The sequence below is a fragment of the Alosa pseudoharengus genome, unplaced genomic scaffold (assembly GCF_046254945.1).
Source record: "Alosa pseudoharengus isolate Yale_2024_CS ecotype anadromous, Long Island Sound unplaced genomic scaffold, YU_APseudo_1.1 YU_APseudo_1.1_scf_17, whole genome shotgun sequence".
Taxonomy (NCBI): Eukaryota; Metazoa; Chordata; class Actinopteri; order Clupeiformes; family Clupeidae; genus Alosa; species Alosa pseudoharengus.
The window spans coordinates 27,272,296-27,286,311 of record NW_027468640.1 but is presented as its reverse complement, the minus strand read 5'-3'; positions in this window follow the sequence as shown (position 1 = coordinate 27,286,311).

Sequence of the window (14,016 nt, the reverse complement as noted above, 5' to 3'; positions counted from 1 at the left end):
TAATGGCATCTTATTGTGATTTTTTTCCAAATATACCTATTTTTAAAACAGTCTAATCAGCCCAGGTTTATGGCACTAACGATGCAACCATAGAAAAAAATCCCCAGTCATGCTTTTCTGCCTGCGTTTTCTGTCAGGCACAGAGGCAGGCAGGCAGGCAGGCAGGCAGGCCTCTGTAAAATTCCACAAGCGGCCCTGAACACACAGAAACTAGGTCAGCACTGTTATTGCAGAGGAGAGAGGAGGGAGAGGGAGAGAGAGAGAGAGAGGGGAAGAGAGGGCAAGTGAGAGAGCGAACACGCAAGAGAGGGAAAGAAGCAGAGAGAGAGAGGGAGAGTGAAAAAGGGCGAGAGAGCGAGCCAGCCTCCAAACAGGAACACACAGACACACTGGCAGAACACACTCTCAAACATGCAAAGGTTTTTGCCTGTAAACAACCTCCTCAAGTCGACAGGTTACTAGGAACCTACTGATGCTGGGAAGCAAGCACTACAGGCAGAAAAGGAAGCAGAGGGCACAACAGAGATGATCAGAGGCATCTTTAACAAGCCTGAAGAAGTAGGTCCATCTAAAAAATCCAGTCATTCAGTGTGTAAAAAAAAAAAATCCACCAGATCCATCCAATCAGCAATGAGCTCTTATGTTGACAGTGACACGCTTCCATTTGGAGCCAAGGGAAACACACAGGAAGAAAAGAGGCTGTTGACAAAGGTGCGGATATCCCAGACAAATTAGCAGGAAGTTCATGCTAATGAGAGGGCTGTCTGTGTGTGTGCCATGCTGCCCAAACATATGGCGAGATTTACACTGGCCCTGTCGTGCACCTGTTGTGATCTAAATGGCAGTCAGTCGGGGAGATAACCAGACACGACGAGGGCTAAAAATGTCACGATTTCATCTGGTGTTTGCGTCGCTGACGGGAAAATGCGTCTGCCACCCCCGCACTCATCTCCACGCCTCGTGTTTCTGTCTGTGTGTGTGTGTCTGTGTGTGTGTGCATGTGTGACGCATGCACTGCTTCTCTACAAACAGTTCTCCACACAACAGGCTGGCCAAGCGTGACAGAGGCTTCAACCCCCCCCCCCCCAATCTCTCTGTGCCCCCCCCCCCTCCCACACACACAACCCTCCCACACACCCCTCAACCCCACCCGATACAGAAATGCTCCCCCCTTTCTCCCCTCAACTCTTCCACACACACACACACACACCCATCTAAGCCCCAGCATGGCGAATCCCTAACTAACCCCCCCAACCCCCACCCACCCACCCCCACACCCAAAAAATAACGAGGGCCAGTCCACATCCATCAGAGCTTTGGGGTCTCCTGTAAAGTAAAATGAGGGGAAATGAAAATTTGGTGGTCTGCTTCTTGATGATTCACAGGCAAAGAGTAAGACGGCATTTAACAACAAAAAACATAAATAAACAAATATCATAAATAAACCAATGAAACACATGCAGGGTGAGGTTTCGGAGCGATGCAAACAGATGCACAAGACCTTGTGATTTTAAGTGAGAGAAAGAGAATGGAAAGTTTAGTTTTTAAAAAAATGGCTGCTTCCCTCCTCAACAGCAGCAGCAACAACAACACACATGCACGCACACAAAAACACATACACACAAAAAAAAACACACATGGCTGGAATCCGACCAAAAACAGGGTCTCGTTCTCACACAGCGGTTGCACTTCACAACATACAATGTTCTGGTCGTTCCCCAGTGGTTTTGAGGTGAAACGAGAGAAGTGTGTGTGGGCACTCGCATGGGGTTAATGGGCTAAAGTTTCACGCTGCCCCATCAACAGGGCACCGCCAGGGTTGCGGGGCTGGACGAAAGAGACGGGGAGGTGAGAGCCCCTGCCTGTTTCCATGTGGGCAGCCCAGGGGCGCCTGCCTGGCCTGCCTTCAAGGCAAGGGGTTGGGCTCCACACACACACACACACACACACACACACAGAAAAGGTGGGGATGGATGTGGGCTGGTCACTTATGAGAGGCCTGAACTCTACACAACCCCCTGGCCAGAGAACACGACTGAAGCAGGGGCCAGCCAGCTGAGATCAGCGCTGGGGACCTGGAAAAGGGGGGGGGGGTGGATGGAGAGAGAGTTGGGCTTCAGGAAGATAGACAAGAGGACAGAGAGGAGGGGAGTTGGGTGGTTAAGGCTGGTTTGTTTGTGTGTGTGTGTGCGTGTCTGTCTGTATAGAGGGGAGGGTTTACGTCATGGTAACTTCAAACACAACTCCTCCATGTATGGATTTCATGGTTTCCTTGTCTCTTAGAACCTGCGCAGCATATCTCTGTGGCTTTTTCCTCTGGCAAAACTGTGGTACTGCTGCGATTTTACATGCCAGTCGGAGCTCCAGTAAGCCTCCCCCATGTCAAATGCGTTGCTTTCCATGGTCTGTTAGGTTTCAACCCAGCAAGTAATTCCCATAATTCTGTCGCTGTAATGGAATCATGGGAAGAGTCTGTGAGAGGGTAGAACACAGAAGAGGAGCGAAAAGAGGGGGGGGGGAGTATTCAGGGAAAGTGGGAATGGTATCCTGATGGTGACCCCGCTGGAAGTCATTTCCCCCCAAATCATTCCCAATGTGGCTTCGGCAACCTGGCCTAAGTACTGTGGTCTCGCTGGATAGCACAGAATGCAGTTAACTATTTCTTACATAAAAATTGGCCAGTACATCTGGTCAGACTTTTTTGCCATGCATCAACCGGAGCAGATGGCACATGGGGGGAAATGGCACAGGCTGGTGTGTCCTGTGTCGGTTACCCCTTGTGGGATACCAGTGGAGCACTTACAGACAGAGTGAAACTACTTTGAGGAAAACGCACGGCTTTTCCCTCAACGACCAGCCTTGCCGTAACTTGACCTCTGACCCTTTCACTGGCAGGCATCATTTAGGCTGATTTTCTCTCGTGTCGAGAATGAGAGCTCACCACAGCAGGCGAGAGGAATGTTAGGTTTGGTGAAGCGTTTTTTTTTTCTTTTCTTCTGAGAGACCTGATTATAGAACAGAGAAGCAGGAACGCAAGTGCAAGGGGCTAAGGAAATAGCAATAGGGCTGCGTGACGTCAGTTATGCCTTCCAAGGTTTAGCAACAACACCTCCCCACTCCACTAACCCCCCACCATCGCCACCACCTCCACCGAGCCCAACCAAAAGAAAAGCAAAACATATGAAGGATATTCCTAATGACGCAGCAGCCTCTGAAGAAACAGGATAAAAACCCGGAAAAAAGACCTCACTCTAAAGACTCTTGAGCTGCAACAAACAAGTATGTGCAGGTCTGATGTGCAACCTGCCGCTGTCTTATTGTGATGATAAGTTGATTGAAATTGACCCGTTTGAGGCCGAGCAAAACCAACAACAAAAAAAAAGATTCCCCAAAATACAAAACCCACGTCATTTCTAATGTCTCTTATGACGTGCGCCACATCTCGATCCGGAGTGGCTCGAATCAGCATGGAGGTGTCCGTATTTTTAAAAAAGAATGACAAAGAAGTTTCTGCGTATTTTGCCAGAATTACTGTGCGAGTCATCGGCCCTGAAAAAAGAACTGCGTGATTCGCCAGCGAGACAGGAGAGGATAAGGGAGACAGGCCCTCATTAGCACACACACGCACACACAGGCATATACACGCATAAGCTGATACACACACACACACACACACACACTCACATACATACACACATGCTAACAAAAACAACAACAACAGCAGCAGTACTTCAGTGATAGGGTAAGCAAGAAACCTAGCAGGGAAAGAGAGAGGACAAGCAAATCTGCTAACAGCTCCCTCTACTCACTCTCTTTCTCGGCTAGGCAAGCACACAACAAGACAACGTACCTCGAAAAACCTCCTGCTGCATCTCGGCTGCGATGTGTTCTCTCTCTCTCTCTCTCCCCCTCTCTCTCGCTCTCCCTCTCTCTCTTTCGCTCACTCGCTCACCCTTTTTCTGTGTGCGCCGGACTGCGTGTGTGTGTGTGAGAGAGAGAGAGCACAGGGAGAAACGCGCACACGCATACACACACACACTCACACACACAGGCAAGCAGTGTGTAGAGACAGAGGGCAGGAACGACTCTCACACTCTGACTCTCTCTCCCTCTATCCCCCCTCCTCTTTCCCCTTCTCTCTCTCTCTCTCTCTCGCGTTGCCTCTCTCGCCTGCTCTCGTCTCTCTCTCTCTCCCTCTATCGCCTGCTCTTGCTCTCTCCCTCTTTCTCACTCCAGTTTGCCGCTGACACATGATTCTGGGTGCTTTTTCTACTTTTTTCTGGCAAGTGAATTTTTTTTTTATCAACGACCCCCCCTCCCCCCACACACCCACCACCACCCTCCCCAACTCTATTCTGATTCCAATCCTCTTTTTATTTGGAAGTATTGTTCTTCACAAACACACACACAGTCTGTCTCACACACAGACACACACATACACGCACACACTACTTTATATACACAAAGCCTGGCGATAGAGAAGGAAAGAGAGGGAGTAGGAGGGAGGGAGGGAGGGAGAGCGAGAGGACGCCATTTAAGCAGTTTGTTACGAGCACTGCCAGTCCCCAAAATGGCTGAAAACAAACAGGAGCTGTGCCAACATAAAAAAAAGCTTGGGCACTGGGAGACACAGAAAGAGAGAGGAGATAAAGGCGGAGGGGAAGAGAGCGCAGGAGAGAGCGAACGAGCAAGAGAGAGAGAGAGAGACAGACAGACAGAGTCCAGTGTGTGTGAGACTACCGACAGACAATACCAGGGTGGAAGCACTACACTTTAAATAAGTGAAGTTGAAAGGACTCGAGGACGAGATCAAAGCGGCTGAGAGCGAGAGAGAGAGAGAGAGAGAGAGAGGGCCAGGGACACCGAGGTTGGGGTCATGTCTCCAGCCTCTGACTCACACTATTGACTCGAGCCTGGCTGAGCCTCTGGATGGGACAGGTCAGCTATGGTATAGCCATGGATTCACAGGACCCTGCCTCTGGCCTTGTATGGTACTTACATGGTCCCCTTCAGCCTCTGATAGCCAAGCCTGGGCTAATGGAGCAGCCCTGCTGTCCTTTAGTGCCATGCCATGACTGGATGTGGCTCATGTGCATTCTTGGCTACAGACCGCAAAAACTGAAGAGGCACTTTGAAGGAGAAGATGAGAAGGAGGGCAGCAAGAGAGAAAGAGGGAGAGAGAGAGAGACAGAAAGAGACAGCGAGAGGAAGAGTGACCGTTGGAATATTCATAAGCCTTCTTTTTTTTCTGTTCTCCATTCTTTGTGGCATTTTTGCCCCCCACCCCACCCCACCCTCAACCACCAGCACCCCCACCCATTTCACGTTCCTCTCCTGCTCTCTCTCTCTTTCTCTCACTCTCTCCGTCTTCCTCATTGTACACCAGCCCAGCAGACTTGTCTCCATGGGAACTGCGCCGGGATTGGGTGTTGTTCCTATGACCTCTCTGGCTTTTGGAGGAACTTTGTTGCTTTCCCCGCTTTTCTTCCTCCCAATGCACTCTTTCTCCAGAGGAGCGATGGAGTGTGTATGAGCATTAGTCCGTGATTGGACACTGACTGCATTAGTCGTCTAGCTTACACATGTTTGAATTATCCCATGGACGTAGCCAGCGACCAACTCTGTATTCCAGAAAAGTTTCAGCAGCACACTCATGTACGCTCTTCCTAAAAAGATCACCACTATCCGCAATGGGGATTTAGTAATGGAAAACCATCTGCTGATCAGCGAATTATTCCCTCCAAATTTAAGTTGAGAATAATTTTCCCCCGGTCAGTAAGAGACGTTACTCAAATGGTCATTATTATCCCTCCGCTCCACCCAGTTTGAAAAACGAGCGCCAGCATGAGACTTTCAAGTCAATTCCATCTTCCATCTTTTCAGTCAGTTTCTGTTTTACTGACCTTTTCTGTACAAAAACAAAGAAGAAAATGTTCTTCCATAGACGTGCATCAGCCTTCGGACACTTTTGCATACTACTGTTTTTTTTTTCTTGTTTTTTTTTTCTTCTGGAACATGACATCTGGGTCAGCGGACACTTAGTGAGGCAGTGGGCCGCAGACTCACCGCAGCGTGAAAGAGGAAAAGACATGCAGGGCTGGTCAGACCAGGCCTCCTGGTGAGTATCTGGGGAAACGAGTGGAGAGAGGAGGGAGAGGTGGTGGAGCTCAGGGGGTTTGGGGCGGGTGGGTGGGTGGGGGGGGGCACGTTAGGGAGTGAGAGCCCAGAGGGGCAGCGGCAAGCATGAAGGAGAAACAGGTACGGTTAACAGGGTTAACTAGACCATAACGCACCGACTGCTCCAGCACCCTCCCTCCGTGACGGACATGGCGGACATGGAGGCTGCTTCCGTGTGATAAGTCACAGGAGACCGTCGACCTGCACTACTAGGCCATGTGTTACTATCGTTAGACGACAGTTGCATGTGTGACGAAACCGACAGGGACCTGCAAATGGTGTTGGCTGGCTCTAGTGGTCAACTATGGTGGTGCTTGCCGTCACGTGAGAGGAGAACTCACACTGGGCCCTATAGTTGTAAGTAGAGAGAACAATTTGTATCATTGACATACACAAAAGCCAACGAGCGAAGCCATGTGACTCTCAATGTTTCCCCTTCACCCGCAAACAAACATATTCGACCATTCAGGATGACGCTATGGCCTAAGTAAGCCCCAGAGAGAATACATTAGAGCATCAAATGACGGAAATGGGCAAAAGTGAAAAGAGGTCGGAGGTGATTCACGGCCCCCATTGTGAAGAGGAGAGAGAGCCAAACACGCGCACGCTGGCCGGTATTATGTTGGACAGCTTGCGAAGGCGCACGGGGGGGAAATAAACATATTGTCAATGATGGCTGTTGGAGGGAGGGAGGGTTATTTTCATTAAGGATTTGAGGTCCAAAGGGTAAAGTAACTCAGCAGAGAGGACTGGGCATGTCTGAGGATAGTTTTTTTCCCCAGAAAAAGAATCTCTGTCTCTGTCGTCCATAAAGGGAAGCCTGAAGAGTATTTTCTGCAAGGGGAAAAGGACGTGAGTGAAAGAGGAGGGAAGCGGAACAAGAACTGCCAGGAGAGAGAGAGAGCAAGCATAGAACGGATCGGTGGAAAATCATCTGGGAGGGGTGCCTGATACGGGGGGTGGTGGCGATGATGGGGGGGGCGGGGGGGTGTAGCAGGCGGAGGGGTGAGGCCGTGTGGAGGGGGGCTAGTTTTTCCACTGCCAGGGAAAGAACGGCTAAATCAAATTAATTAGCTTCTTCATCTCCAGGCAGCTACTCAGGCATGCTGTACCGGGAGAGCCAGAGAGAAAGAAGAGAATGCAGGGGGGCTTAGGGTGGAGGGAGGGGGGGGGGGTTGGAGTGAGGGTGGAGGCAGTGGTGAATGCCCTGTTGTGTATGTGCGCCATTCAGTGAAGCTGGGTGGTGGTGGTAGCAGCGGTGGAGTTGGGGAGGTGCATTTGCAGGCGGCGGTGGAGTTGGTGTGGTTGTGGGGGGGGGGGGCATAATTGTCTGATAAGGGGGAGGATTGTTTTTGCGGTATGGAACAGAGTCACAGTCACAGGCGTGTACGAGGGCCCGCGAAGGCCGCATAGCGTACATGTATGAGCGTCTTTTGCTGTCTGCATGAGCGGGCACCGCGCGTTTCCTGTCCCTCCGCCGTCGTCATGGCTGCCATGGCTGCTGCTGCTGCTGCCGCCATCATAGTCGTCGTCGTCAACACCCCATCCGTGCCTTTCCCATCCTGCTTCTTTAAATAGAACCCACTTCAAGGCAACGCACGAGGAGATGCATGAGCAAAAAATGGAATGAGCCGGAATAAGGAGAGGGAGAGAGAGAGAGAGGGAGAGAGAGATGGAACAAGGGATTCTAAAAGGGAGCCGCTGAAGAGAAAATAGAGCAAGAGAAAGGTTGAGTGAGACGTCTTAAAAGAGTCTCAAAATGAAATCACTTCTTTGCCAAGCAGAGAAAAATAGGCAAAAATATACAATATTAATGCAATGGAACAGGGGAGTAAAGAAGAGAAAGACAATGAGGCAGATGGTCAGAGACAGTGGCAGCAAGCCAAAAGGAGAAACAACCCAGGAGAAGGAAGAACTGAAAAGAAAGTACAGAAAGAGAGGGGGGCAGTAGAGTGTGTACAGGAAGGAGTCTATTCATCCAGCGTTTGGTATCTGAGTGTCTAATGAGGTAAAGAAGAGAGTGGCCAGCCTATGGCATGGACAGGTAAGATCCAGGGCCAAAATACTGAATCAGATGGTGGCTAAAAAGAGAGAGAGAGAGACGAAAAAACAGACATGGAGAGAGAATGGGACTCGGGAGTTTGGCCGAGAAGGGAGGGGAGGGAGGAAGAGAAAGGCTCTCCATGGCACTGACCAAGTCCAGACTTGGCGCTCTCCAAAGAGAGCAGAGATTAATACTAAGCCGATTGAAATGGGGAGGTGGAATCAAGTGCAATTAATTTAGCACCCTAGATTTTTTTTTCCCTTTGAAAGAGACTCTGAACTATTCACCAAAGCAACATCATGGACTGGACAGTCTTCCTGTGTGCACAGCCTGATTGTGTGTGTGTGTGCATAGTATGTGTATTTCTCTGTACGTCCCAACTGCCAGTACACCTGTGTTTTTGTGAAAGTCAGATAATACATTCTGAGTCATTTCCTCACATTTGAAGGACAACTCCTATCTAAGAACAACCTAGGGTCTATTTTTGTGTAAACTGTCGTTGGGGACCAAAACGATGTTAATCAGAGTGGTTTTGAGCAAAACTGGAATATGCATTTACAACAAGATAGCATATACGATAACCTTAGGGGAAAGATTGCTACATCAAAGTCCATTGACAGTAGTTTAAGTGCCATTCAGTAAACAGACTTCTTCCTAGCAAGATGGCGATGATCGGAAGAAGAAATTAGTAATTAATGTACTGACGGCACAAACAGTCCTTTACCCTTTCTGTACACTTACAGAGTTAAAACTAGAATTGCGGTTCCGAGGAACTGCAAGAGTGGGTTTGATCAGGGGCATGGAACTCGGCCTCATCCAAGCATCCATCGGACATACGGGTCAAAAGTTACATGCACACACCTTCATATACACAGACAGCCCAGCCCAGCCCATTACTTTGAAACTACATTAAATTACTTTGAAGAGAGGAAAAGGCGAGTGCTGGGTTGGGCTCCTCGAGGGCCCCTGATGAAGACTCTTATGAGTTGACTTTGCGTAGGTGTATCCATTAGAATAAAAGATTTTTAACGTATACTTCATCTGTGTGCCTCGGATTCTTTGACTGCCTCAGAGCCTACAATATCTTACATACAGGACAGTCACATTTTGCCTTATTAAAATTATTTTGGTTTATCTGTAAGGGCCCTCTCCACAGTATCACAGAAGTATAATGACATTTTTAGCCTTGTCAGTGGCTTAAAGTAATGATTTACTTTGACATTTGCCCCCAAGGTTATGACTATATGCTATTTTATTGTATTCCAGTCTTGCTCAAGACTACTCCTTTTAACATAGTTTTGGTCCCCAATGAAGGTTTACAGTCATTATCCAACAAAAAACCCTTGGTTGTTCTTAGACCAGAATTGTGATTTACGTACATGATAAATGAATGAGTCTTTTCATTAGTAAATTATGTCAGATTTTGCTAAGCAAGTGCATAAAACACTGTGTAGTCTAGCTAATTTTACTTCTTACATTGTTTTCATGTCGGTACAGGCCTAATAACAAAATTAAATCTTGAGATGTTTTTTGATTAAGTGAAATCCAAGACTTTAAAAAACAAAAGCTGAAGAATTCACACTCACAACTACAAAAACTGAATCAACCGATCAATAAATCTCCTGAGATGTGCAGGGATCCTGGGGGGGCTGGAGCGCCGTCCTGCTGCCGCTGCGGAGAACGGCAACATCATCAAAACAAACACCAGCGGGAACAGGACATTCCCTCCACTCCTTCCCCGGCGCTGCTGGGATTCCATTCGGCTGAAGGCCTCGTTTGTTTTCCAGCGATCGCTCTGAGCAAGAGTGCCTCTGCCCTCTCAACACCCCCTCTCCCCTCTCTCATTCATTTACCTCTGAGATGGGTTTTCATTGAAAGCAGTTAGTTTTTTTACACATAAATTCATTTCTTATGTTTTAATTATCCATGTCTCATCATGGGCTCTGTTGATTATGATATTTAAGCTAGATCATATTAGGGTAAATAAACAAATTAGCAGTTTTACCATAATATCTCCATTGCCCATTTTGCCCAATTCTTGATTGCTGTTTGGGTAATAAGGCTTTGTTATAAGATGAACTGGAATGGAAAATAGCTCAATTTTATTTGTGGTTCTTTTCTTGTACTGTTAATGTAAATGGATGACAAACTCGTGTGGCACTTGCATGTTCAGGCCAGAAAAACAAGAGTCAAGGGTGGCTCAAGAGCCCATCTGTCATCTCAAATAATGATTTTGCAATGGGATGTGACTAATACCATTATAACAGTCTCTAGATACCAAGGTCAGTGCAGTTTCCCCACTGTTTGTATGAAAGAGTACAAAGTTCAGAGGTCATAAATAGCCTGTCAACGGGACGGACACAGGAAGTGTCTGGGCACAGGGAGGGGTTATGGCCTACTGCCTGATGGTGAACAAAATACTTTGCCACTGAAATAGAACACAAGAGTTAAATTAAAACTAACAAACTCCTGTCACTAATGTTGTGCTGAGATAGCGCTTACATCTATGGTGTGCTGTGCTCGCCAGGATCCTTGTCTGATTCCCCCCCCCCCCTCAAGATCTCATCTTACATATTAAAGCACTGCCTGGTGGCCTAAATGACGCAGGATATGCCTATTGACCATATTACACAAGCAACACAACCCACAACCATTTCATTCCTCAGTGGTACTTACCTTTCATTGAAAACGTCCTTTTCTTAGAAGGTATCCTGGTCCCCAGAACCAAAATGGAGCCCCTCATCTCTCTCCTGCAGCGACGCAAGCTATGCAGCTGGCTTTCTCTCCGCTACTCTCCCCCTCTTTCTTTCGTGTTCGCTTGATTCTGTGCTTCATACCCCCACCCACCCACAGCCCCCTTCCCTACGAGCCAGCTCACCGCCTGTCACACACAGGCAGGAAGACAACACCACCACCAAGAGCTCCCATGGTTAAATGAAACCAACAGTTGCTGCCAATATTAAAGCCCATACACACTGCACATTACAGCTACATTAGATGTACAAACATGTATGAATGCTCATTCACATGTGCACATTTAAAAAAAAAAAAAAAAAAAAAAACACCTGTCAGTTGTCCCATAGCGCAGATCTAAAAAGGTGGTGTTCATATATCAGTGTGTAATTGTATTCATCTAACACACCTCATTCTTCATAACCCATTTGATAGGTTTATGCATGGTTATGAGATCAGGCACTAATGTAGTAATATCACTGTTTGTGTCAAATTATTTTGAAGTTGCAAGTGAAGGCCAGTTATAATAATCTTGCAAGGAATGAATTCAAATAACTGACCATCATGAGAAGAGAATTAAAATTCAAAGTCAGGCCTGAGTAAACTGATCAGTTCTATTAAAAAAAAAGAGACATTTAGGAAGGAAATAAGACCTAAATATATATTTCTCATCACACTTTCAAGTCAAGTCAAGATAACTTTATTTTTCCTGTTAGAGAAGTTAATCCTTACTCACTTTATCGGGGCCTTTACTTTCATCCCAGCAGACTCTAGGTCATTCTGTTGAGCAAACTCTTTTACCAACAGGCATCTCTGAAACCCCCTTGGTGTTAACCATTGTTGGTCTCACAGGGAAAGTTTAACCACAAGACGGCGCACAAGAGCATGAACTTGCTGCCATTGCGCAAGTCAACTTGATGTGTGCAATACCATGAATTTCCACTGGGTGTAAGTAAGTGAACAGGCACAGACCATAGACACACTAGGGTCAGTTGACATGTTTACATGTTTCAAAGAAGAAAACGCTGGCGCCAGATAGAGCCAATGTCTAATTAAACTTGTGCTGAAATTGTATTAATTACCAGATACACTTGCAAATGTGCCAGGAAGGGTAACTATGTACCATCAATTTATGTTTATTTTTTAAAATCAGTCAACCAAATAGAAAGTTAGGAGAATGTGAATAATTTTCAAAAACTACAGCACTTATTCAGAGATTTAGATAACTTGTTGACATTAGGTGGATGGACAGATTGTGTGACAAATACATATTTCAGGGGCACATAAAAGACAATGAGAGAAAATGCTGGTTTAGTAACTTTTATTAATACTATTATATTTTGTCTTATACATTTGCATGTGTGTTATGGCAAAAACGTAAATAAGGAACTACAGCATAAAGTGATGGAACCACGTCTACTTACACTCACGTAAACAAGGGGATTATACGATGAACTACAGCATAAAGTGATGGAACCACGTCTACTTAAATTGCATTAACACCACCATTAAAGTATATACATATTTACAATTCCATGAACATTACCGTGTGTTTGAACTATGTGTTACACAGAATAACACAAGGAAACGGCTTCACATTTTTAGCTTGAAGTTAGCCTACCTGAGAAACAGTAACTTAAGCCTAGACACACAGACACATACAAAATATAAAGGGCACGAATCTTCACATATCAAATGGTTATGTTAAATGCACAACCAAAATCACAAAGTTATCCATAGTGATACTCACTGGACAAGATTTGGCAAAAGTTCGCAACCACTGCTTCGAAACCAAGAGGTTGACTCGAAATGTTGACTTTGCTAACTTTCAGCTGGGCGATTCCAAGGCAGGAAATCCCTCCACTGCAAATGTTACACGAACACTGCTGCTATCTATTGTCCTAGAGGGACTTTTTGGTGTTTCCAAGTTGTATACAAGATTATAGCTTAGTATTGTGTAACGTAAACGCTGTGAGATTTCTATGTAGATCAGGAGACTTTTAAGCTAGGCTATCTGTACTGCTAAAACAACAGGCTAGCAAGATTAGGCAAACGCATAGCTCGTATGGTTTGGTCGTAAGTCAGGGCTCAAAACAAAGACTATAGTTCATACAAACTATAAACCAACTGACATTAGAATGGTACAATATTGATATAGGCTCAGGCTATACATTGTGCCATAAAATAACAGATTCACGTCTTCGCTGTACATAACATGCTTATTAGCTATAAGGTATCGTTGACCAACATGGAGCCAGAGTTACACAATCCAAAAGGCTCGTCCTCATAGTCAAGAACCCGCCCAACACGTCTACTGCTATTGCTATCGGAGTCCTTTTCACCAAGCCAGGTTAATAAGACTCCATTTGTGTAACTGCAATCTTGAACTAACCCGCCATGTTGCCGGCTAGTTTCAAAACAATTGCTTGCCTATTTGATCCCTCATTGTACTCGGTAACAAACCCTAAAACGATAACATTAAGTGATCGAGGAATTCACCTAACTTAATGTTATGTGTGGCACATGGCAAAAGGTTCAGTTTTAACGTTGACTTTTCACCATTAATTAATTTCAATGTTGTAGCTTATTGATATGGTTTAACTTTCTAAACGCAACGTAGGTACATTTGACTGCTTTAAACCCAAGGAATCGTTTTGTTTCATTCAATGTTATCGTTAAGTTGCATAATTGCCCAAGCGACAGCTCAGAAATGAAACTAGAAGTGCAAAGACAACTAGCAGCTAACATTAGAAATGCTACCTTAGCAAACTGGCTAACAGTGAGCCAGGCTAAGTTGCCTTCCAAGTAGCCTAAGGTTACCCACAGCTAACATTTACCGTTATCCATTTCCGAAAATAAGTATAACACAATATTCTACATCATATAATAATAATACAAAAAATAGAGGATTGTAACTTTTCACTTTAAAACAATGATTAAATCGCCACCGTTAAATGGGGACTGTTCAGACGTCTCTAAATTAGCTTGCTAGTTATCCATTGCCCCTGTGTAAGGATGGCAGTTTTTAGACATCCACAATCAAACTAACGATATTCGACTAG